The following is a 26,794-nucleotide window of genomic DNA, read 5'->3' as shown; positions in this document are numbered from 1 at the left end:
TTGATTTTACCTTTTCAATTATTACATTTTTCAATCTCTATCTTCACTATTACTACTGCTATTTTGCAATTTTTTTTTCTTTTTCTTTTCCTCCCCAGTACCATTTTACTTCGTCTTTATTTTACATTGGGAGTAACCTTCATTCTATTTTAATCTCTACTATAGCATCATTCAACCCTATCTCAATTCGACCTTTACCCCATCACTCTCTTACTAAACTTTAACCTTTTAGTCTCCAGTTTATCCTATCCCTTTCCGGCTTTAGTTTTTCCTCTATTCTTTCTGTATACCCCCTGCTAAAGCTCTCACTATACTCATAGACCTAAGTTCCAACCCCTGATACAAGTGTATAAATATCACTCTCTGCACTATATTAACTAGTTTAAAAAAAAAAAAAAAAAAACACAAAAAAAAACGGTTCTACTTTCTATCCTTTTCTCATTGTTTGAGTGAAGGTTGATTATTGTGAATATTTGTGCTTTTCAGTGAAATTGTTATGCTTATTCCAGTGTTGTTATTGTTGCTTTGTATTTTTTTTAAAATCCTCTGTTTTTGTTTGTTTCTTTGACTTCTGTATATCATAACCTTACTTAATAATAGTGGATATTGTATTGTAGTTTGTATTAATCTCCAAGTATTGTTACCGGCATTGGCTGGGCTCAGTGGTTGATCTATGGCAATTTTCTCCACATATATATAGTTTGTTTCCCATTTTTTTAGTTTGCTTCTTCTCTCTCTCTCTCTCTCTCTCTCTCTCTCTCTCTCTCTCTCTTTCTCTCTCTCTCTCTTACTCTCTCTTCTTTTTCTCCCTGTTTTCTAACTTCATTTTGTCATTACTTTATTTCTTCTTTGACTTTTTTTTTTTAATTTTTCTTTATTTTATTTTTACCTTCCTTCCTTCCTTCTCTCCTATACCCTAATTTGCCTATCGCTAGGGGTTACCTTTATTAGAGGTTATTAATATTGTAAATACATTCCTGTTAAGTGCCTCTCGTGTTGTACCTGGTAGTGTTGTATTTTGCACCTATAAATTAACGCAAGAGAAAGAACACCACATAACCAGACATCCTGAAACCAGATACCATGGGAAGACAAAGAAACACCCCACAAATGAAAGAAAAGCAGGCATCACCAGAAAAGGAAGTAAACGAGCCAGAGGCAAGCAGCCTACCAGAGCAAGAGTTCATAATAATGATTATTGGTTGGCTAAAAAGAATGGAAGAGAAATTTGACAATAACCAAGAAGAAATGAGGAAGAACCATCAGGAATTGAGGAAGAACCAAGAAGAAATGAAAAATGACATCGCTACCATGAAGAACTCAATAGAAAGCATCAAGAGTAGACTAGATGAAGCGGAAGACCGCATCAGTGAGCTAGAAGACAAGATGGAAAAAAATACCCAATTAGAGCAGCTTCTAGAAAAAAAGATTAAAAAGCAGGAGGAGAGCCTACGGGAGCTTTGGGACATTACAAAACAAAATAATATTCGAATAATAGGGGTTCCAGAAGGAAAGGATACTGAGGTAGACGTGGAAAAAGTATTTCAAGAAATAATGACAGAAAACTTTCCTGAGATAGAGAAGAAAAAACCCACACAAATCCAAGATGCTCGCAGAGTCCCAAGCAAAATGAATCCCAGAAGACAGACGCCAAGGCACATTATAATTAAAGTGGCAAACAACAACGACAAAGTAAGAATCTTAAAAGCAGCCAGAGAGAGACAGAAAGTTACTTACAAAGGAACCCCCATCAGACTAGCAACTGATTTCTCAACAGAAACATATCAGGCCAGAAGGGAATGGGATGAAATATACAAAGTCATGCAAAGGAAGGGTTTGAATCCAAGAATACTGTACCCAGCAAGACTATCAATCAAAATTGAAGGGGAAATCAGGAGCTTCACAGACAAAAAAAGACTGAAGGAATTTATCTCCACCAAACCAGCAATGCAAGAAATGCTAAAGGGTCTACTGTAAAAATAAAGAAATAGGAATTGAAGAAGGAACATGGGTATAGAATAAAAATGCCATCAAATGAGTACCTATCAATAATAACCTTAAATGTAAATGGATTAAATGCTCCAATCAAAAGACATAGGGTGTCAGATTGGATAAGAAAACAAGACCCTTACATCTGTTGCCTACAAGAAACCCACCTCAGAAAAAAAGATGCACACAGACTGAGGGTGAAGGGATGGAAAAAAGTTTTCCAGGCAAATGGAAAGGAAAGAAAAGCTGGGGTAGCAATACTTATATCTGACAAATTAGATCTCAGAGTGAAGGACATAACAAGAGATAATGAAGGCCACTTCATAATACTAAAGGGTACAATCCAACAAGAAGAAATAACCCTGGTAAATATATATGCACCCAATACAGGAGCACCCAAATACATAAAAAAACTGCTGGAGGACATTAAGGGAGAGATTAATAGCAATACAATCATAGTAGGAGATTTTAATACCCCAATGTCACCCTTCGACAAATCATCTAAACAAAAAATCAGCAAAGAAATATCAATCCTAAACGACTCACTAGACCAGATGGAATTAATTGACATCTTTAGAACATTCCACCCCAAAGCCACAGAATATACATTCTTCTCAAGTGCACATGGGACATTCTCAAAGATAGACCACATTTTGGGACATAGGCAAAGTCTCTTCAAATTCAAGAAGATAGAAATCATATCAAGCATCTTCTCAGACCATAGTGGCATAAAACTGGAAATTAATTACAATAAAAATAATCCAAAGAAATCAAATACATGGAGACTAAACAACATGCTATTAAACAAGGACTGGGTTACCAGAGAAATCAAGGAAGAAATTAAAAACATCCTGGCAACAAATGACAATGAAAACACAACAATCCAAAATCTATGGGACACAGCAAAAGCAGTTTTGAGAGGGAAGTTCATATCCTTACAAGCCTATTGCAAAAAACTAGAAAAAATGGTAACAGATGAACTAACTCTACAACTCAAAGAGTTAGAAAAAGAGCAACAAGAAAAGCCCAGTGTAAGCAGAAGGAAGGAAATAACAAAAATCAGAGCACAGATAAATGACATAGAGACCAAAGAAACAATACATAAGATCAACAAAACCAAGAGCTGGTTCTTCGAAAGGATAAACAAGATTGATGGACCTCTAGCCAGGCTAACCAAGAAACAAAGAGAGAGGACCCAAATAAACAAAATCAGAAATGAAAGAGGTGAAATAACAACAGACCCCACCGAAATACAACAGATTGTTACAAAATACTACGAACAACTCTATTCAACAAACTAAACAACCTGGAGGAAATGGACATATTCCTAGAAAAATACAAACTGCCAAAACTCAATCAGGAAGAATCTAAAAATCTCAATAGACCAGTGACATGGGAAGAAATTGAAACCGTCATCAAAAAGCTTCTAGCAAACAAAAGCCCAGTGCCAGATGGCTTCACAGGAGAGTTTTACCAAACATTCAAGGAAGAACTAAAACCTATCCTCCTCAGACTATTCCAAAAAATCCAAGAGGAAGGAACACTTCCAAACTCCTTCTATGAAGCCAACATCACCCTAATACCAAAACCAGATAAAGACAACTCAATGAAAGAGAATTACAGGCCAATATCCCTCATGAACATAGATGCCAAAATCCTCAACAAAATTCTAGCAAATCGACTCCAGAAGAACATCACAAAGATCATACACCATGACCAAGTAGGATTTATTCCAGGAATGCAAGGATGGTACAATATCCGCAAATCAATAAACGTGATACATCACATAAACAAATTGAAAGATAAAAATCACATAGTCATATCAATTGACGCAGAAAAAGCATTTGACAAAATCCAACACCCTTTCCTGTTAAAAACTCTTAAAAAGGTGGGAGTACAAGGATCATACCTCAACATAATAAAAGCTATATATGATAAACCCACAGCCAACATTATACTCAATGGGCAAAAACTAAAACCATTCCCTCTAAGAACAGGAACAAGACAGGGATGCCCACTCTCGCCACTCCTGTTTGACATAGTTCTGGAAGTACTAGCCATTGCAATTAGACAAGAGGAGGAAATAAAAGGCATCCAAATTGGAAAAGAAGAAGTAAAGTTATCCTTATTTGCAGATGACATGATATTGTACATAAAAAACCCAAAAGACTCCATTAAAAAACTAATTGACTTAATAAATGAATTTGGCAACGTAGCAGGATATAAAATTAATGCCAAGAAATCCATGGCATTTCTATACACCAACAGTGAAACTACAGAAACAGAGGCTAAAAAAGCAATTCCATTCACCATCGCACCAAAAAAATTAAGATACCTAGGAATAAATTTAACTAAAGAAATAAAGGACCTATTTGCGGAAAACTACACGACACTGAAAAAAGAGATAGAGGACGATGTAAGGAGATGGAAGAACATACCATGTTCATGGATTGGTAGAATCAACATCATCAAAATGTCCATACTTCCTAAAGCAATCTATAGGTTCAATGCACTCCCCATTAAAATACCAACGACATATTTCACTGACCTAGAAAGAACTCTCCAAAAGTTCATTTGGAACAATAAAAGACCCCGAATAGCCACAGAAATCCTGAGAAAGAAGAGTAAAGTAGGAGGGATCTCAATACCAGACTTCAAACTATACTACAAAGCCACTGTTCTCAAAACAGCCTGGTACTGGCACAAGAACAGACAAATAGATCAATGGAATAGAATTGAGAACCCAGATATCAACCCAAATCACTATGCTCAATTAATATTTGACAAAGGAGGCACGAATATACAATGGAGTCAAGACAGTCTCTTCAATAAATGGTGTTGGGAAAATTGGACAGACACATGCAAAAGATTGAAACTAGATCACCAACTTACACCATTCAGAAGGATAAACTCAAAATGGATACAGGACTTAAACATCAGACGGGAAACCATAAAAATACTAGAAGCATCCACAGGTAGCAAAATCTCAGACGTATGCCAAAATAACTTCTTCACTGATACTGCCCCTAGGGCAATGGAAGCTAAAGAGAAAATAAACAAATGGGACTACTTCAAAATAAAAAGCTTTTTTACAGCAAAAAAACCATCAATAAAACAACAAGAAAGCCCACGGTGTGGGAGATCATATTTGCAAATATTACCACTGATAAAGGTTTAATCTCCAACATTTACAGACAGCTTATACAACTAAATAAAAGGAAGATGAATGATCCAATTAAAAAATGGGCAATGGACCTAAACAGAATATTTTCAAAAGAAGACAGAAGGAAGGCCAAAAGGCACATGAAAACATGCTCAAAGTCACTATTATCCGAGAGGTGCAAATCAAAACAACAATGCGGTACCATCTCACACCTGTCAGAATGGCCAACATCAACAAATCAACAAACGACAAGTGTTGGCGAGGTTGCAGAGAAAAAGGAACCCTCGTGCACTGCTGGTGGGAATGCAGACTGGTGCAACCACTGTGGAGAACAGTGTGGAGTTTCCTCAAAAAACTGAAAATGGAACTCCCATTTGACCCAGTAATCCCACTTCTAGGAATATATCCCAAGAAACTAGAAACACCAATCAGAAAGGATATATGCACCCCTATGTTCATAGCAGCACAATCTACAATAGCCAGAATTTGGAAACAGCCTAGGTGCCCGTCAGCAGATGATTGGATCCAAAAACCATGGTACATCTACACAATGGAATAGTATGCTGCCATAAAGAAGAAGGAATTCTCATCATTTGCAGCAACCTGGATGGAATTGGAGAACATCATGCTGAGTGAAATAAGCCAATCAACGAAAGAGAAACACCACATGACCTCACACATCGGTGGATGATAAAGATCTTTATAAACTGATGAACCAAGAGACAAATATAGAGAAAGTAAAGCAACAGGCAGACTGTCAAATTACAGTGGGGAGGGTAGGGATATCAGGGGGAGATAATAGATCAACCGAAGGACTTGTATAAATGCATATAAGTACAACCAATGGACATAAAACTATGGGGAGGGAGGGGATGTGTGGGAGGGAGGGAGGGGGGCAATAAAAAAAAATCAAGAAAATATGTAAAAAATAGATAAATAAATAAATAAATTTAAAAAAATAAATAAATAAAAATAAATAAATAAAAATTCATTAGAAATACAAAAAAAAATGGCAATGGTTAAATAAGAGAGATTCTTAAAGGCAGTAAGAGAGAGACAATTACCTAAAAGAAAGTTCCCATTAGGCTGTCAGCTAATTTTTCAACAGATAAACTTCAGACTAGAAGAAAATAATAAGTATTGAAAGTAATGAAAAGCAAGGACTTGAAACCAAGACTACTCTATCAAGCAAAACTATAATTTAAAATTGAAGGTAATCCCTTGATGATATGGCTCTTTTGGTTGGGCATTATCCCATGCACCATAAGGTTGCTGATTCAATTCCTGGTCAGGGTATATGCCTGAGTTGAGGGCTCAATCACTGATAGGAGTCATGTGGAAGACAGATGATCAATGTTCCATTGTCACATCAATTCTCCTTTTTATCCCTCCCCCTTCCTCTCTTTAAAAATCAATAAAAATAGTTTTAAAAAATTAAAATTAAATTGAGGCAAAAATAAAAAGCTTCATAGACAGAAAAGAGGCAAAAGTATTTACTACCATAAAATGAACACTGCAAGAAATATTAAAGGGACTGCTTTAAAAAGAAGAAAAATAATAGAGACAGGAACATAAGCATAAAGAATGGCAATAAATAAGTACCTATCAATAATAATCTTAAAGGTAAATGGATTAAATGCTCCAATAAAAAGACATAGGGTAGCTGATTGGATAAGAAAGCAAATACAATATATATGTGCTGTCTACAAGAGACCCACCTCAAAACAAAAGATTCACACAGGCTGAAAGTGAAAAGATAGAAGAAAATATTCCCTGCATAAGGAAATGAAAATAATCTGGGCACCAATATTAGTATCTGAAAAAAAAATAGGCTTCAAAACCAAGACAAGAGATCCAAGAAGGCTGCCAATGGAACTGCAAGCTGCAAGATAGTGTGTGAGTGAAAGGAGGAAAAGAGAATGCATGGATATGCAGGGACTGTCCATATTTGCGAGTGATGGACAGTAATATTCCAAGGAGTTGTTGAAGACTGATGGTCCCTGATCAGGCAGCCTCTACTGCTGCTGAAATCTCTCCTGGAACGACCAGCTCTGCCACGGAGACCATGCCATCTTGAAGGGGAGAGTGGCAGTGATCATAAGACTAGCCTTATCTTCAACAGGGAACCTCAGATACCTCCTGGGTCCCTACAACCACAACCCCCAGGGTGAGCTGCCTCAGCTGCAAACCCAGGAACACCAGGACTCCAGCTTCTCTGACAGGGGGTACCAATAAAATTTGTCCAAAAGAAGACAAAGTGGTACAAATAGACAGATGAGCCCTGAACCTTCTCACAGAGCAGAGAGAAGGAACAGCTGAATTGATTAATATCCACCTGGAATTGGTGAATTAAACACAAGTCAAATATCACCTAGGGAAAGTCAACATAGGAGATGAGACATACATAACCAGACATTCAGAGAGGAGTGATCATGGCGAGACAAAGAAACAGCCCACATACGAAAAAAAAAAAAAAAAAAAAAAAAAAAAAAAAAAAGGCAGGAATCATCAGAAAAGTAAGTATATGAAATGGAGGCAAGCAATATGTCAGAGAAAGTATTCAGAGCAATAGTAAAAAAGTCACTGAAAAGAATGGAAGACAAATTCATCAATGTGCATAAAAACCAAGAGGAAATGCAGAAGAACCCAGAAGAAGTGAAAAATGACATTGCTGCAATAAAGAACTCAATAGAAAGCATAAACAGTAGACTAGAAAAAGAGAAGGACTGCATAAGTGAGCTAGAAGACAAGGTAGGAAAAAATACTCAAGCAGAGCAACGTCAAGAAAAAAAAAAGTTAAAAAACGAAGGAGAGCCTAAGGGAACTTTTGGACAACACAAAACAAAACAATATCCACATAATAGAGGTTCCAGAAGGAGAGGAAACTGAGCAAGGAATAGAAAACCTGTTTGAAGAAATAATGACAGAAAAATTCCCTGATATAGGGAAGAAGACACTCACACAAATCCAAGAAGCTCAGAGTCCCAAACAAGATGAACCCCAAAGACCAACACTAAGACACATTAAAATTGAGTTGGCAATCACCAACAACAAAGTAAGAATCTTAAAAGCAGCCAAAGAGAAACAGAAAGTTACTTACAAAGGATCTCCCATCAGACTAGCAACTGATTTATCAACAGAAACTCATCAGATCAGAAGAGAATGAAATGAAATATACAAAGTCATGCAAATCGAGGGTCTAAATCCAGGAATACTATACCCAACAAGGCTATCAATGAAAATTGAGGGTGACATCAGGAGCTTCATAGACAAAAAAGGACTAAAGGAGTTTATTACCACCAAACCAGAAATGCAAGAAATGCTAAAGGGTCTGTTGTAAAAAGAAGAAATATGAACAGAAGAAGGAATGCAGACATAAAGAATAAAATAGAGACAAACAAGTATCTATCAATAATAACTTTGAATGTAAATGGATTAAATGCCCCAACCAAAAGACATAGGGTAGCTGACCCATATATCTGTGGTCTACAGCAGACCCACCTCAGAAAAATGAACTCACACAGACTGAGGGTGAAGGGATGGAAAAAGGTTTTTCAGGCAAATAGTAATGGAAAAAAGCTGGGGTAGCAATACTTACATCTGCCAAATTAGATCTCCGAGTGAAGGCCACTTCATAATATTAAAGGACCAATTTGACAATAGATATAACTCTGGTAACATATAGGCACCCAATACAGGAGCACCCAAACACATAAAAATACTTCTAGAGGATATCAAGGGAGAGAAAGACAGCAATACAATCATAGTAGGGGACTTTAATACCCCACTAACACCACTGGACAAATTATCTAAACAAAAAAAAATTAGCAAAGAGCTGAAACTGGTTTGGCTCAGTAGATAGAGCATCGGCCTGCAGACTGAAGGGTCCCAGGTTAGATTCAAGTCATGGACATGTACCTTGGTTGCGGGCACATCCCCAGTAGGAGGTGTGCAAGAGGCAGCTGATCGATGATTCTCTCTCATAGATGTTTCTAACTCTCTATCCCTCTCTCTTCCTGTCTGTAAAAAATCAATAAAATATTTTTTTTAAATTAGCAAAGAAACAACAATCCTAAATGACTCAAGATATAAAATGGAATTAATTGCCGGGACCGGTTTGGCTCAATGGATAGAGCGTCGGCTTGGGGACTGAATGGTCCCGGGTTCGATTCCGGTCAAGGGCATGTACCTTGGTTGAGGGCAGATCCCCAGTAGGGGGTGTGCAAGAGGAAGCTGATCGATGACTCTCTCTCATCGATGTTTCTAACTCTCTATCTCTCTTCCTTCCTCTCTGTACAAAATCAATAAAATATAAAAAAATAAAATGGAATTAATTGACATCTACAGAACATTTCCCCCAAAGCCACAGAATATACATTCTTCTCAAGGGCACATGGGTCATTTTCAAAAGTAGACTACATATTGGGGCACAGGCAAAGTCTATTCAAACTCAAGAAGATAGAAATGAAATCAAGCATCTTCTAATATCACAATGGCATAAAACTAGGAATCAACTACAGTAAAAACAATTTAAAAAATCAAACACCTTGAGGCTAAATAGCATGCTACTAAACAATGACTGGTTTACCAAAGAGAACAAAGAATAAATAAAAAGCATCATGGCAACAAATGACAATGAAAACACAACAATCCAAAATCTATGGGACACAGTGAAAGCAGTCTTAAGAGGGAAGTTCATAGCTCTACGGGCCTATCTCAAAAAACAAGAAACAATGGTAATAAATTATCTAACCCTACAGCTGAAAGAGTTAGAAAGAGAGCAAAAAGAAAAGCCCATTGTAAACAGAAGAAAGAAAACAATAAAGATCAGAGTGGAGAAAAACGACATAGAGACCAAAAAGACAATATGAAAGATCAATAAAACCAAGAGCTGGTTCTTTGAGAGGATAAACAATATTGATGAACCTCTATCCAGGCTCAACAAGAAGCAAAGAGATCCAAGACCAGTTTGGCTCAGTGGATAGAGCGTCGGTCTGCGGATTGAAGGGTCTTGGGTTCGATTCCAGTCAAGGGCATGTACCTTGGTTGCAGACACATCCCTAGGGGAGGGTGTGCAGGATGCAACTGGTTGATGATTCTCTCTCATTGATGTTTCTAGCTCTCTATCCCTCTCTCTTCCTCTCTGTAAAAAATCAATAAAATATATGTTTTTAAAAAGAAGCAAAGAGAGAGGACCCAAATAAACAAAATCAGAAATAAAAGGAGTGAAGTAACAACCAATCCCACAGAAATACAAATGATTATAAAAAATAATACGAACAACTCTATTCCAACAAAATGGACAACCTAGATGAAATGGGTATATTCTTAGAAAAATACAAGTTCCCAAACTCAACCAAGAAAAATAAAATAAAATAAACCTGAATAGGCCAATAACTACCAAAGAAATTGACTCAGCAATCAAAAATCTTCCAGCAAACAAAAGCCCTGCCTGGATGGATTTCCAAAGGAGTTCTACCAAGCATTCAAAGAAGAACTAAAACCTATCTTCCTCAGACTAGTACAAAAAATTCAAGAGGAAAGCACACTTCCAAGCTCTTTCTACGAAGCCAGTATTACCCTAATCCAAAAACTAGATAAAGACACCACACAAAAAAAAGAGAACTACAGGCCAATATTCTTGATGAATAGATATGCTAAAATCAAACAAAATTCCAGCAAATCAGAGTCAGCCTTACATTACAAAGGTCATACATCGTGAACTAGTGGGATTCATTCCAGGGATGCAAGGATGGTACAATATCTGCCAATCAATAAATCAAACTGAGAGACAAAAATCACATAATCATATCAATTGATGCAGAGAAAGCATTTGACAAAATCCTATACCCTTTTGTTGATAAAAATTCTCAGCAAAGTGAGAATAGAGGGATCAGACGTCAACATAATAAAAGCCTTATATGACAAATCTACAGCCAACATCATACTCAATGGGCAAAAACTAAATTAGTTTTCTCTAAGAACAGTAACAAGACAGGGATTCCCACTATTACCACTACTGTTTGACATAGTACTGGAAGTGCTAGCTATTGCTATCAGAAAAGAAAAAGAAATAAAGGGCATCCAAATTGTAAAAGAAGAAGTAAAACCCTCCTTGATTGCAGAAGACATGATACATAGAAAGCCCCAAAAACTCCATCACAAAACTACTAAATATAACAAATGAATTAGTCAATGTAGCAGGATACAAAATTAACACCGAGAAATCTATGACCTTTTTATACACCAATAATGAACTCACAGAAAGAGAAATGGGGGGAAAAATGCTATTTACCATTTCACACAAAACAAACAAACAACAACAAAAACCGAGATACCTAGGAATAAACTTCACTAAGGACATAAAAGACATGTATTCACAAAACTTCAGGACATTGAAAAAAAAGATAGTGGACATAAAGAAATGAAAGAACATACTATGTTCATTGATAGGTAGAATAAACACCATTAAAATGTCCATACTACCCAAAGCAATCTACAGATTCAATGCAATCTGCATTAAAATACCAATAGCGTATTTCAAAGATCTAGAACAAACTCTTCAAATATTCACCTGGAATTTTAAAAGACCATAAATAGCCATATCAATTCTGAGAGAGAAGAACAAAGTTGGGGAATCACAATACCAGATATCAAGCTGTGTTATCAAGCCACGGTTCTCAAAAACTGATTGGTACTGACATAAGAACAGACATATAGACCAATGGAACAGAACAGAGAACCCAGAAACAGACCCAACCCATTATGCTCAATGAATATTTGATAAAGAAGGTGAGAATATGCAATGTAGTCAAGACAGTCTCTTCAAAAAAAAATGGTGCTGGGAAATTTGGACAGATACATGCAAAAAAAAAAAGAAAGAAAGAAAGAAAATAGATCAACAACTTGCACCATACACAAAAGCAAACTCAATATGGCTAAAGAACTTGAATGTAAGATGGGAAACTATAAAAATCCTACAAGACTCCATAAGCAGTACAATAGCACACATATGTTATAGCAATATCTTTACTGACACAGCTCCTAAGGCAGTGGAGACTTAAGAAGAAAATAAACAAATGGAGCTACATCAAAATTAAAGCTTCTGCATAGCAAAAGAAACAATCAACAAAACAACAAGAAAGCCTACTGCATGGGAGAACAAATTTGCCAATGCTATTTCAAATAAGGGTTTAATCTCCAACATTTACAGAGAACTCATACAACTAAACAAAAGGAAGGTAAATAACCCAATCAAAAAAATGGGCAAAGGATATAAATAGACACTTTTTGAAAGAATACATACAGAAGGCCGAGAGACATATGAAAACATGCTGAAAGTCACTAATCATCCAAAAGATACAAATCAAAACGACAATGAGATACCATAGCACACCTGTCAGAATAACTATAATCAACAAATGACAAGTGCCGGAGAGGATGTGGAGGAAAAAGAACCCTCCTTCACTGCTGGTAGGAATACAGCCACTGTGGAAGACAGTATGGAGTTTTCTCCAAAAGTTAAAAATGGAAATCCCATTTGACCCAGTAACACCACTCCTAGGACTATATCCCAAAAAAAACAAAAACACCAATTAGAAAGGATATAGGCACCACTTGTTCATAGCAGCACAATTTACCATAGCTAGATTTGGAAACAGCCTAAGTGCCCATTAGCAGGTGAGTGGATTAAAAAACTGTGGTACATCTACACAATCGACTACTATGCTGTTATATAAAAAAAATAAGGAGCTTTTGCAACAGCATAGATGGAACTGGAGACCATTATGCTAAGCGAAATAAGCCACTTTGAGAAAGATAAATATCACATGATCTCACTCGTATGTGGGATATAATGATCAACATAATTTTATGAACAAGAATAGATTCACAGACAAATGGCAGGGGAGGGAAGGAGTTAGAGAGCAACCAAAGACTTCTATGCATGTATATTAGCATAACCAATGGACACAGACACTGGGACGTTGGGATCTTGCCTAGGGTGGGAATGGCTTGGTGGGAAGGTAATCAGGGAAAAAGGAGATATATGTAAAACTTTAGACAATAAATAAAGGAAGATGTAAACAAATGGAAGAATATACTGTGTTCATGTTTTAGTAGAATCAACATCATTAAAATGTCCATACTGCACAAAGCAATCTATAAAATCAATGCAATACCCATTAAAACACAAATGGCATATTTCTCAGATCTAGAACAAACTCTCCAAAAACTCATATGGAATTTAAAAAAATGACCCCGACTAGCTGCAGCAACCCTGAAATAGTAGAACAACATTGGACTGATCTCAATACCAGATATCAAGCTATATTACAAAGCCACTGTACTCAAAACAACCTATCACTGGCACAAGAATAGAACCCAGAACCCTTAAAACAACTGAAGCCATTATGCTCAATTAATATTTGAGAAAGGACTCAAGAACATTCCATGGAGTTAAGACAGTCTGTTCAATAAATGGTGTAGCAAAATTGGGCAGATACATTCAAAAAAATAAAACTGGGTCAGCAACTTCCACCATACACAAAAATAAGTTCAAAATGGATAAAATACTTAAACATAGATGGGAACCCATAAAAATCTTAGAAGAAGTCATAGGCAGCAAAATGTCTGACATCTCACATATATTTGCTGATACATCTCCTAGGACAATGTAAACTAAGAAAAAATAAACAAATGGGACATCAAAATTCAAAGCTTCTGCACTATCAACAAAACAACAAAAAAGCCCATTCCAAGGAAGAACATATTTACCAATGTTATCTCTGATAAGAGTTTAATCTTTGAAATTTACAGGAACTCATACAACTTAACCAAAGGAAGATAAACAATCCAATCAAAAAAATGTGTAAATAATCTAAATAGACACTTTTTGAAAGAGGACATACAGAAGGCCAAGAGACATATGAAAACATGCTCAAAGTCACTAATCATCCAAGATATGCAAATCAGAAGCACAATGAGGTACCATCTCATACCTGTCAGAATCATCAACAAATTAACAAACGACAGGTGATGGAAAGGATGTGGAGGAAAAGAAACTCTCATGCACTGCTGGTGGGGATGCAGACTGGTGAAGCCTCTGTGGAAGACAGTATGGAGTGTGGAACACCGGCAAAAGAAACTAAGAAGAAAATAAACAAATGGGACTATGTCAAAATAAAAAGCTCTGCACAACAAAAGGAACCATCAACAAAATGAAAAGCATCAAGATATCAACTTCCCTGATTGAGTTTGCTTTCAACAGAAGATCTGATATGCCACTGTAAAGCAGATCTGATATGCCACTGGAATTAATAAAAGAAGTTAATGGGGTGCCTGAAATTGAGCCGCTAAATAAACTTTACAAAATAGATTTCAGATCCCTACAGCTAGGCTGTGATTATAGCAAGAAATATGTCCAGAGAAAACTTTCACATATCTCCCCTTTAACCTCTGGTGGAAACAGAACACCTATTATGAAGATTAGACTACAAGGACACCATTGCAGTGGCTGGTTTTATTGTTTTGTCTTCACCTACGACAAGCAAAGATGGTGAACATTGCTTATTTTTTAAAGCACTTGAGGACCTCAAGTCAACTGTTTATGTTTATGTTAAAGCTGTAATACATTTTTCTACAGAGTCAATGTCTTTGGTTCCAGCAACACGTTTTACGTACACCCTGCTGAATGAACTCAAAGGTGACATGGTTGTCAATGACTATGGTGTTGTGAAGTTCTTTAAGCCTCCATATCTAAACAAAGGAACTGATTATTGTTCGGTTGTTACAATTGTGGACCAGACAAATGTAAAGTTAACCTGCCTGCTCTTTAGTGGAAATTATGAAAGCCTTCCAATAATTTATAAAAATGGAGATATTGTTCGCTTTCACAAGCTGAAGATCCAAGTATATAAAAATGAGACCCAAGGTATCACCAGCTCTGGCTTTGCATCTTTGACATTTGAGGGAACTTTGGGGGCTACAGTTATATCTTGTACTTCCAGCAAGTATTTTAACTTCACAACTGAGGACCACAAAATGGTAGAAATCCTACAAGCTTGGGCATCTGTTCATATTCCACCTTCTTTGGTGTTAGTAAAATTGTGTGGTTTAATCCATGCAGTATTTTGACCTGACTTGTCAGTTCTTGAGCAAAGCTGAAGTGGATGGAGCATCATTTCTTCTAAAGGTATGGGATAGCACCAGGACCCCCTTTCCATCCTGGAGAGTCTGCATACAAGACCTTGTTTTTCATGGTGATTTAAGTTACATCCATCGGTTGCAGAACCTGGCAGTAGACATTTTAGTCTATGATAACTATGTTCAAGTGGTAAAATCTCTGAAGGTCAGAAAGCTTTCTTAGAATTTATAGCCTTCATACCAAATTTCAATCAGTGAATTCGGAGAACCAGACAACATTGTTAGCTCTAGAGTTTCATCTCCATGGAGGTACCAGCTATGGCCGTGGAATCAGTCTTACCAGAAAGCAATTCTGATGTGGATCAACTGGAAAAGGCTTTAGAATGTGCAAGTTTGACAGCAAATAAGAGTTCAGATGGAATGTGAGGACTGCTTTCCAACAAGCTCTGGATCAGTATCATTGTATGAGGTAGAAAGATGTCAACAACTATCAGCTACAATACTTACAGGTCATCAATATTTGAATAACACCCCACTATTTGCTATTTTGAAACAAAAAGCTCCCCAACAATATCGCATCTGAGCAAAATTGAGATTGTATAAACCCAGAAGACTCTTTCAGTCTGTTAAACTTTATTGTCCTAACTGTCAGTCAATGCAGGAAGTTCTGCACAAAGATGTTTTGGATCGAATTTTGCAAGAGAACACAACTAAAACTCCTAATACCAATCTACAAAATGCCTTATTATATGATTCAAAAGTCTGGACCACCAAAGATCAGGGAGAACAAGTAGCTGGTCATTTTGTGAAAAATAATGGTGTTCTCCCACTTTCAAATGACTGTCTAATTTTGATAGAAGGAGGTACACTAAGTGAAATCTATAAACTTGCAGACAAGTTTCATAGGGTAATCCCTGTAAGATCTGGTCATGCAGACCTGGGACTACTTGACCTTTCAGTACCATTCCTTATCCAAGGAAAAATACATCACTACGGGTGTAAAAGTTGTTCTAGTTTGAAACCAATGCAAAATCTAAATAATCTGGTTGATAAAACATCATGGATTCCTTCTTATGTGGAAGAAGTACTGGGTATTGTACACCTTCAACATATGTTTGTGATGATAACATTCACTCTTGATGATAGAACAGGAGTATTGGAAGCTTATCTCATGGATTCTGACAAATTCTTCCATATTTCAGCATCAGAAATCCTAACCAGTGATTAGCTTCAGGAAAGTATGGATATGATCATGAATATGTTTTGCCCTCCAGGAAAAAAAATTGATACATATCCATGGTTGGAATGCTTCAAGTCGTATAATGTCAGAAGTGGAAAGGAGCAGCAAATTTGCTATCAGATACTTATATATATATATATATATATATATATATATATATATATATATATATATATATATATATATATATATATAATTGGTTTTTTACAGAGAGGAAGGGAGGAGAGGGATAGAGAGCTAGAAACATCAATGAGAGAAAGACACTGATCAGCTGCCTCCTGCACACCGCCTATGGGGGATGTGCCCACAACCAATATACATGCGCTTGACCGGAATCAAACCAGGGATCTTTTAGTCCGCAAACAGATGCTCTATCCACTGAGCCAAAATGGTTTTGGCTGCTATCAGATTTTTGACACCACAGTTGCAGATGATATTATCTAATATTGACATTCAACTTAGCAGATGTGAACTATTGTAATTTTAAAAACATTATTATTTTCTATGAGATTGCTATAAACATGTGAAAGTTTTAACTCAGTGGTTTATTTTCCATTGTAACCACTATTTAACTTTTAAAAAATAGACATTGTAAGTTGAAAATGTTCCTGTTACTCAGAAATATCCAGTATGATGGCTGCTATGGTTATAAAAGAAAGCCAATGAATAAATAAAGACTTTCACTTACTCTTTGTAAAACGAAAAAAGTTAAAGATGGAACTCCCATATGACCCAGTGATCCCACTTCTAGGACTATATCTCAAGAAACCAGAAACACCAATCAGAAAGGATATATGCACCCATATGTTTGTAACAGCAGTTTACAATAGCTAAGATTTAGAAACGGCCTAAGTGCCTATCAGCAGATAAGCGAATTAAAAACATGTGGTACATCTACCAGGGGTCTTCAAACTACGGCCCGCGGGCCACATGCAGCCCCCAGGGGAGTCTGATCCTGCCGACCAGGTTTTTTGGGCAGTGAGCGCAGCCAAGGTGTTACAGTAGGGATTAGTAGTTCATATAGTCCGGCCCTCCAGCTCTCTGAGGGACCGTGATCTGGCCCCCACTTTAAAAAGTTTGAGGACCCCTGACACAATGGAATACTATGCAGCTATAAAACAGAAAGAACTACTACCATTTGCAACAGCATGAATGGAACTGGAGAGCATTATGGTAAGTGAAATAAGCCACTTGGAGAAAGATAAATATGACATTATCTCACTCATTTGTGGAATACATTGAACAGCATAAACTGTTCAACAAAAATAGATCCAAAGACATAGAAGCATTGAACAGACTATCCAACCTCAGAGGGAAGGCAGGGGAGGAGTGGGTAAGAGATCAACCAAAGGACCTGTATGAATGCATATAAGCATAACCAATAGACACAAATAGTAGGGGGTTGAGGGAATGTGCTGTAGATTGGGAACACCCAGGGAGATGTCAATGGGGGGGAAAGATACATATTTAATACTTTAAATAGTAATTTATTTGAATTTTTAAAAAAACAACCTAGTTGAAGAAATAATGATAGAAAAATTCCCCTGCCTGGTGAAAGAAATAGACTTACAAGTCCAGGAAGCTCAGAGAGTCCCAAACAAGAGGAATCCAAAGAGGTCTATACCAAGAGACAACACGGTTAAAATGGCAAGGATTAAAAATAGACATAATCTTTAAAATAGCAAGAAAAAAGTAGTTACGTACATGGGAGTGGCCATAAGACTATCAGCTGATTTATCAATAGTAACTTTGCAGGCCAGAATGCAATGACAATAAATATTCAAAGTAATGAATAGCAAGGACCTATCACCAAGATTACTCTACCCAGCAAAGTGATAATTTAAAATTGGAGGTCAAATAGAGCTTCAGACAAGAAGCTAAAGGAGTTCATCAACACCAAACTGGTACTACATAAAATGTTGAAGTGTATTATTTAAGAAGAGGAAGAGGAAACGGAAGAAGAAGAAGAAGAAGAAGAAGAAGAAGAAGAAGAAGAAGAAGAAGAAGAAGAAGAAGAAGAAGAAGAAGAAGAAGAAGAAGAAGAAGAAATAAAAACATATCTATTAACAATTGAATCTAAAAATCAAAATAAATGAAAAAGGAATCTAATGAACAAAATAAACTGATGGATAAAATAGAACCATGAGCCGAGACCGGTTTGGCTCAGTGGATAGAGCGTTGGCTTGGGGACTGAAGGGTCCTGGGTTCAATTCCGGTCAAGGGCATGTACCTTGGTTGCGGGCACATCCCCAGTAGGGGGTGTGCAAGAGGCAGCTGATCGATGATTCTCTCTCATCGATGTTTCTGGCTCTCTATCTCTCTCTCTTCCTCTCTGTATAAAATCAGTAAAATATATTTTTTAAAAATAGAATCATGGACATGGAAACATGGGACAGACTGATGAATATCAGAGAGAATAGGGGAGGGTCAGGAAGAGATTAACAAAAGACCTTATATGCAAATATGCATTATCTATGGATACAGACAAGCTCTGGGTGGGCATGACCTGGGTGCAAGGGGATGAGGAAGTGTCTGTAATACTTTTAACAGTAAAGTTTGTTTTAAAAAAGTAAAAGGAAAACTAAAAACAAAGGCCAAAAAAAGGGACAAAAAAATGTCCCTACATAATACTAAAGGGATAGATATAATAAGAGGATTTAATCTTGGTAAATATATACACACCCAATATTGGAACACCTGTATATATATATTTTTAAAAACTCTTAGAGGATTTTTAAGGGAGAGATCAACAGGAATGCAGCCATAGTAGGGGACTTCAACACTGCACTGTCATCAATAGATAGATCTTCCAGACTAAAAAATCATCTAGTATTACTTCTTCTTTTCCAATTTGGATGCCTTTTATTTCTTCTTCTTGTCTGATTGCAATGGCCAGTACTTTCAGTACTATGTTGAACAAGAGTGTTGAGAGTGGGCATCCCTGTCTTGTTCCTGTTCTTAGGGGAAATGGCTTTAGTTTATGCCCATTGAGTATGATGTTGGCTGTGGGTTTCTCATATATGGCTTTGATTATGTTGTGTGATCCTTCTATTCCCACCTTGCTGAGAGTTTTTATCAAGAAAGGGTGTTGGATTTTGTATGCTTTTTCTGCAGCAATTGATATGACTATGTGACTTTTATCTCTCAATTGGCTTGTGTGATGTATCATGTTTATTGATTTGTGGATATTGTACCATCCTTGCATCTCTGGGATAAATCCTACTTGGTCATGATGTATGATCTTTCTGATGTACTGCTGGATCTGATTTGCTAGAATTTTGTTGAGGATGTTGGCATCTATATTCATGAGGGATATTGGCCTGTAATTCTCTTTCATTGTGTTATCTTTATCTGGTTTTGGTATTAGGGTGATGCTGGTTTCATGGAATGAGCTTGGAAGTGTTCCTTTCTCTTGAATTTTTTGTAATAGTCTGAGGATGATAGGTTTTAGTTCTTCTTTGAATGTTTGGTAAAACTCCCCTGTGAAGCCAACTGGCCCCAGGCTTTTGTTTCCTGGAAGATTTTTGAGGACTGCTCCAATTTCCTCCATTGGTATCAGGATATTGAGATTTTTAGAATCTTCCTGATTGAGTTTTACAATAGAAGGCTATATTTTTCCAAGAATACGTACATTTCCTCCAGGTTGTCCAGTTTGTTGAAATAGAGCTGTTCATAGTATTTTTTAACAATCCTTTGTATTTCTGTAGGATCTGTTCTTATTTCACCTCTTTTATTTCTGATTTTGTTTATTTGGGTCCTCACTCTTTGTTTCTTGGTGAACCCGGCTAGAAGTACATCAATCTTGTTTATCCTTTCAAAGAACCAGCATTTGCTTTCATTTATCTTTTGTAATTTTTTTGTCTCTATGTCATTTATTTCCACTCTGATCTTTATTATCTCCTTCCTTCTGCTCACTCTGGGCTTTTCTTTTTGCTCTCTTTTTAATTCTTAGAGTTGTGGAGTGGGGGGATTTTTTAGCATTTTTTCTTGTTGTTGTTTTGTTTGTTTGGGGTTTTTGGTTTGTTTTGGGGGGGGTTGTATTTTTTTTTTTTTGAGGCAAGCCTGTAGTGCTATAAACTTCCCTCTCAGGACAGCTTTCATTGTGTTCCATAGATTTGGGATTGTTGTGTATTTATTGTCATTAGTTTTCAGGATGTTTTTAATTTCTTTTTTTTTTATCTTTTTGGTAAGCCAATCACTGTTTAATAGGATGCTATTCAGCTTCCAAGAGTTTAAATTTGGGGGACTGTTTTTATTGTATTATATTTCTAATATTATGCCATCGTGGTCTGAGAAGATGCGATATGATTTCAATCTTCTTGCATTTAGAGAGAATTTGCCTGTGACCCAATATGTGGTCTATTTTGTTTTAAATGTCCCATGTGCACTTGAGAAGAAAATATATTCCGTGGCTTTCAGGTGAAATGTTCTCAAGATGTCAATTAAGACCATCTGATCTAGTGAGTCATTTAGTATTGCTGTTTCTTTGATGATTTTTTTTGTCTAGAAGATTTATCAAGTCATGTCAGTGGTGTTTAACATCTCCTACTATGATTGTATTGTTGTCAATCTCTCCCTTGACATCTTCCTCTTTTTTATGTATTTGGGTATTCCTGCATTGTGTGCATATATGTTTATCAGGGTTATATCCTCTTGTTGTATCAATCCCTTTAGTATTATGAAATAGCCTTCATTCTCTCTGGTTATGGTCTTCACTTATTCGCAGATGTCATGATACTGGTCATAGAAAACCCTAAAGACTCCATCAAAAATTATTAGACTTAAATGAATTCAGCAATGTAGCAGGATACAAAATCAACACCAAGAAATCTATGGCATTTCTATACACCAATAATGAACTTATGGAAAGAGAGACTAAAAAACCTATCCCATTTACCATTGCACCAAAAAAAAAAAAAATTGATACCTAGGAATAAACTTAACTAAGGAGGTAAAAGACCTATATGGGGAAAACTATAGGACACTGATAAAAGAGATAGAGGAAGATGTAAAAAGATGGAAGAACATACCATGTTCATGGATTGATAGAATCAAAAAGATTAAAATGTCCATACTACCCAAAGCAATCTATAGATTAAATTAAATCCCCATTAAAATACCAAAGGCATATTTCACAGAGTTAGAATGAAATTTCTAAAAATTCATCTGGAATAAAAAAATATAAAAATAAAAGACCATGAATAGCTGCAACTACCCTGAGGAAGAAGAACAAAGTAGGTGGGATCTCAATACCTAATATCAAGCTGTATTACAAAACCACTGTTCTCAAAACAGCCTGGTACTGGCACAAGAAGAGACATATAGACAAATGGAATAGAATAAAGAATCCAGAAATTGACCCAAGCCACTATGCTCAATTAATATTTGACAATGGAGGCATGAACATATAATTGAGTCAAGACAGTCTCTTCTATAAATGGTGTTGGGAAAATTAGACAGATACATGTAAAAAAAAAAATGAACCTAGACCACCAACCTACACCATACACAAAAATAAACTCAAAATGGACAAAGGATTTAAACATAAGATGGGAATCCATAAAAATACTAGAGGAATCCACAGGCAGCAAAATCTCAGAAATATGTTGAAGCAATTTCTCTACTGATAGCACTCCTACAGCAATGGAAACTAAAGAGAAAATAAACAAATGGGACTACATCAAAATAAAAAGCTTTTGCACAGCAAAAGAAAGCATCAACAACACAAGAAAGCCCACTGCATGGTAGGACATATTTGCCAATGTTATCACCGATGAGGGTTTAATCTCCAACATTTAGAGGGAACTCATACAACGTAACAAAAGGAAGATATAAAACATCATCAGAAATGGGCAAATGATCTAAACTGATACTTTTCTAAATAAGACAGAAGGAAGGCCAAGAGGCATATGAAAACATGCTCAAAGTCATTAATGAACTGAGAGGTGCAAATAAGTTAAGTAAGCCAGTCAGAGAAAGATAAATATCACATGATCTCACTCATTTATGGAGTATAATGAACAACATAAACTGATGAACAAAAAAAAAACTCCAGAGACAGAGAAACATCAGTCAGACCATCAAACCTCGGAGGGAAGATTGGGGGTAAGGGTGAGTGATCAACCAAAGGACTTGTATGCATGCATATAAGTCTAACCAATGGACACAGACAACAGGGGGTTGAAGGCATGAGTGGGGGGTGAGTTGGGGTAATGGAGTGATAAGGACACATATGTAACACCTTAATCAATAAAGAAAATTTTAAAAATCACCTAGTAAACATTGACCTTGAATGAAACACTAGATCAGATGGATTTAATTGATATCTATAAAATATTTCACCTCAAAATAGCACAATACATATTCTTCTCAAAGGCACATGCAAAATTGTCAAAGACAGACTACATACCTGGACACAAAAGTAGTCTTAACAAACTCAAGAAGTTTGAAATCACATTAAGCATATTCTCTGATCATAGTGGCATGAAAATAGAAATAAACTACAAAAAATATGAAAAATTTTCAAACAAATGGAGATTAAATAACAAGTTATTAAATAATGAATGGGATATCAATAAGATCAAGGAAGAATTTTAAAAATTACATGGAAGCAAATGAAAATGAACACACAACTAGCCCAAGTATTTGAAACACAATGAAAGGAGTACTGAGAGGAAAGTTCATAGCATTACAGACCTAAGCCAAGAAGCAAGAAAAGTCTCAAATAAATAATATAACCCTACACATAAAAGAACTGGAAAAGGACCAACAAGAAATGCCCAGAGTAAGAAAAAGAAAGGAAATAATAAAGATCAGAGTGGAAATAAATGGCATAGAGACTACACAAAACAATACAAAAAATCAAAGAATCCAAGAGCAGGTTCTTTGAAAAGACAAGCAAGATTTGTACCTTTATCCAGACTCATCAAGAATCAAAGAGGAAAAAAAAAACAAAGAAAATCAGAAATGAAAGAAAAGAAATAACAACTGATATCACAGAAATATGAAAGCTTGTAAGAAAATATTATGAACAACTACTTCCCAAGAAAATGGACAACCTTGATGAAATGTACACATTTGTAGAAATATACAATCTTCCATAACTGAAAAAGGACGAATCAGAAAACATGAATACGCCAATTACTACTAATGAAATTGAAGCAGTAATAACAAAACCAACTCCCAGCAAACAAAAGTCCATCTGGTACAGGAATTTAAAAAAAAAAAAAAAAATTCTAAGAAGAATTAACACCTATCCTCCTAAGAATATTCAAAAAATTTCAAGAGGAAGGAGTCTTTCCAAGCTCTTTCTATTAAACTAGTATTACCCTAATTCTAAAACCAGACAAAGACACTACAGAGAAACAAAATTATAGGCCAAAATCCCTGATGAACAAATAGTAAAATCTTCAACAAAAGATTAGCAAATTGGATCCAGCAATATATTAAAATGACTATACACCATGACTAAATGGAATTTATTGGGGGGATGCAGTTAGTAAATTATTTGCAAATCAATAAGTGTGATATATCACATAAACAAAAAATTTTAAAAACCACATGAGATTATACCAATAGATGCAGAAAAAGCATTCAATAAAATGCAGCATGCATTTATGATAAAAAAAAAAAACTCTCAGCAAATTGTTTATAAAGAGAAAATTCCTCAATGTTATAAAGGCTATATATGACAAACCACAGCCAACATCATACTCACTATGAAAAAACTAAGTGTTCCCTTAAGTTAAAAAACAAGACAGGGGTGTCCATTTTCACCACTCTTATTCAATACTAGAGGCCCAATGCATGAAATTCATGCAAAGGGCTTGGCCCTCGTAGCCCTGGCTTCGTCCAGAAGGACATCCAGAAGGATGTCTGGAAGGACATCAGGAAGGTTGTTCAGCTGTCCGGTCTAATTAGCATATTATTTTTTTATTATTATAGATAGTACTCGAAGTCCTAACCACAACAATCAGACAAGAAGAATAAATAAAAGGTATCCAAATTCTAAAGGAGGAAGTAAAACTGTCATTTGCAGATGACATGACATTGTACATGGAAAACCCTAAGGACTCTATCAAAAAGCTTCTAGATCTAATGACCATGTTGGCAAAATAGCAAGATACAAAACAAATATCAGAAACAGAAATTAAGAAACAGTCTCATTTACTATTGCAACAGCAAAAAGTAAGACACCTAGGAATAAATTTAACCACCATATATTCCGGCGTATAAGACGACCCCCTAATTTTACAGTTAAAACACAGGTTTAGGCCTATATTCGCTGTATAAGACTACCCCCCACTTCAAAGAAAAGACTTACTTTGATCTGCAGGTAATTTTTGTGCAATTTTGGTCTTTTGCCCCCGATTTTCGGTTGACTTTTTTTCGTTTCAAAAGTCGTCTTATACCCCGGAAAATACGGCAATGAGAGTAAAGACCTATACTGGGAAAACTTATAGGACATTGAAGAAAGAAATTGAGTGAGATACAAATAAATGGAAGCATATAGTGTGTTCATGGATAGGAATAATTAACATCATTAAATGTCAATACTACAAAATACTCTCAGCAATCTTGTTTTTTTCAAGATTGTTTTTTCAAGAACAAACCTGGAGGAATCACGATCCTGAATATCAAACTATACTACGACACCATTTTAGTCAAATCAGCCTTGTACTGGATCAAGAACAGGTATATTGATCAATCAAACAAAACAGAGACCCCAGGGCTGCTTTGCCCCAGGACCACCTCACCAAGGCCCTTCTCATAGCCAAGCTACTTCAGGATTGAGTTGTAACAATACTGAGCTGGTACACAGCCATGCTATTCTTACAGCTGTGCTATCTCACAGTTGAGCTCTTTCAGTGAATAAAGTTTCCTTCTTCATTGCACCCCAAGTTGGGGATTCCTGTTGGTGTTAAACTGGCAAAAAAAAAAATCATTGATTGCCACTCCATGGTGTCAAATGTGCAGCTCTGAAGCAATGACCTGATCTGACACCCTCTTGAAACCAATGCATTTTGCATCTGCATGAGCCCCTGTGCTCAGGTTGTCTTCCAAGTGGCACTTGAGGATCTTGGGTAAGTCCTCTTAGGTACAAGGGCTCCCATACTTGATGTTGAGGTCTCGGAGACTTTATTCAGTTTAGGTGACCCTTATTCATATGTGGAACAAGAGGGCTCCTACATATGTTTTGGGCTTGGTGCCTAAAGGGCTATCTCTCAGTCATGTTTGTCACGAGGGAGGGTATCCTTCAAGGAGTGCTTTCTTCCATCATGTTTGATATTGGGGAGGATATCCTCTAGGTTGAGACTAGGCCTTGTGCATAAGGTTTGTGAGGATACTAACACTAATGTGCACTTGGTGGGAGGGGGAGAAGTGCAAAATGACCATAAGAAGGAGAGCAAATTGGGTTACCCAAGCTCTAAATTTTCACATGCTAATCAGCCAGAATGTGGGACTTTGGCTGGTTATATGTACCAAAATTATGGTCCAGAGAATTGCAATTGGTTAGGCTTCTGGACAAAAATCACATATAATCTCAAGCTTTGTTGGCCAAAGATGGAGTTCCTTTGAAACCCCAAAGCTTATTTGAATGCTCAATTAGAATGAAAAAAAAAAATATGGTAATCTTGTAAGCATGGTTTTGAACTCTATATCAAGTAGTTTTCTTTCATTTGTGGCATGTTTCTTTGTCTCTGCATTTTGACTGTTTTCCTGTGTTTGTTTCTATGTATTAGGTAGAGCTTCTATGTCTGTTTGAGTTGGTAGTGTAGCCTTATGTATTAGATGTTCCTAAGGGTCCAGTGGCTCAGCAGCCTCAGATGCACCCATTTGTGGGCTGTGATCACAGACTTCTTGTAGTTGTCTTTTTTTGCCATTGGTGTCACGGGGAGGACTTGACCTCCAGGCCAACTGGCTGTGAAGACTTGCTGAGACTATAATAGGAAAGCTGATGTACAGGAGACATCCCTATGGAGCAGGGCTTACATCAGTGGGGCTTTGGTGTTCACTGAGTCTGCCCCTTGAGTGTGTCACTTATGGATATGTAGAATTATAATCTGGTCTGACATTGACCACTGGGTACACTGGCTCTTAGGTCTCCAGGAAGGTGCAAAGTCAGCCACTGCCTGGTGTCACCCAGCAAGAGCTACAGAGAGACCTGCAGATTCATCCTCTTTGTATGGGGTTTGGAAGTGCCCGGATGAGGCCCAACTATGAAGCAAGGCAGGCTGGTGCTGGTGCCAGTACTTGGG

The 26,794-nt window shown here is 36.6% G+C and overlaps 1 protein-coding gene and 1 pseudogene across 11 annotated transcripts in view; one reads left to right on the top strand and one right to left on the bottom strand.

Annotated features, from left to right (window-relative positions):
* The window catches only part of NEXMIF (neurite extension and migration factor), a 365,486-nt gene that overhangs the window by 293,315 nt on the left and 45,377 nt on the right, over positions 1-26,794 (bottom strand). The window lies entirely within an intron of this gene.
* On the top strand, positions 14,455-16,979 carry LOC311614572 (protection of telomeres protein 1-like; annotated as a pseudogene). The gene is made up of 2 exons: positions 14,455-16,655; positions 16,944-16,979. The product of its transcript is annotated as a protection of telomeres protein 1-like (transcript).

This window comes from Pipistrellus hanaki (genome assembly GCF_964339955.1).
Source record: "Pipistrellus hanaki genome assembly, chromosome: X".
NCBI lineage: Eukaryota > Metazoa > Chordata > Mammalia > Chiroptera > Vespertilionidae > Pipistrellus > Pipistrellus hanaki.
Note: the sequence above shows the minus strand (reverse complement) of the source record. Positions and strands in the feature narration are given on the sequence as shown.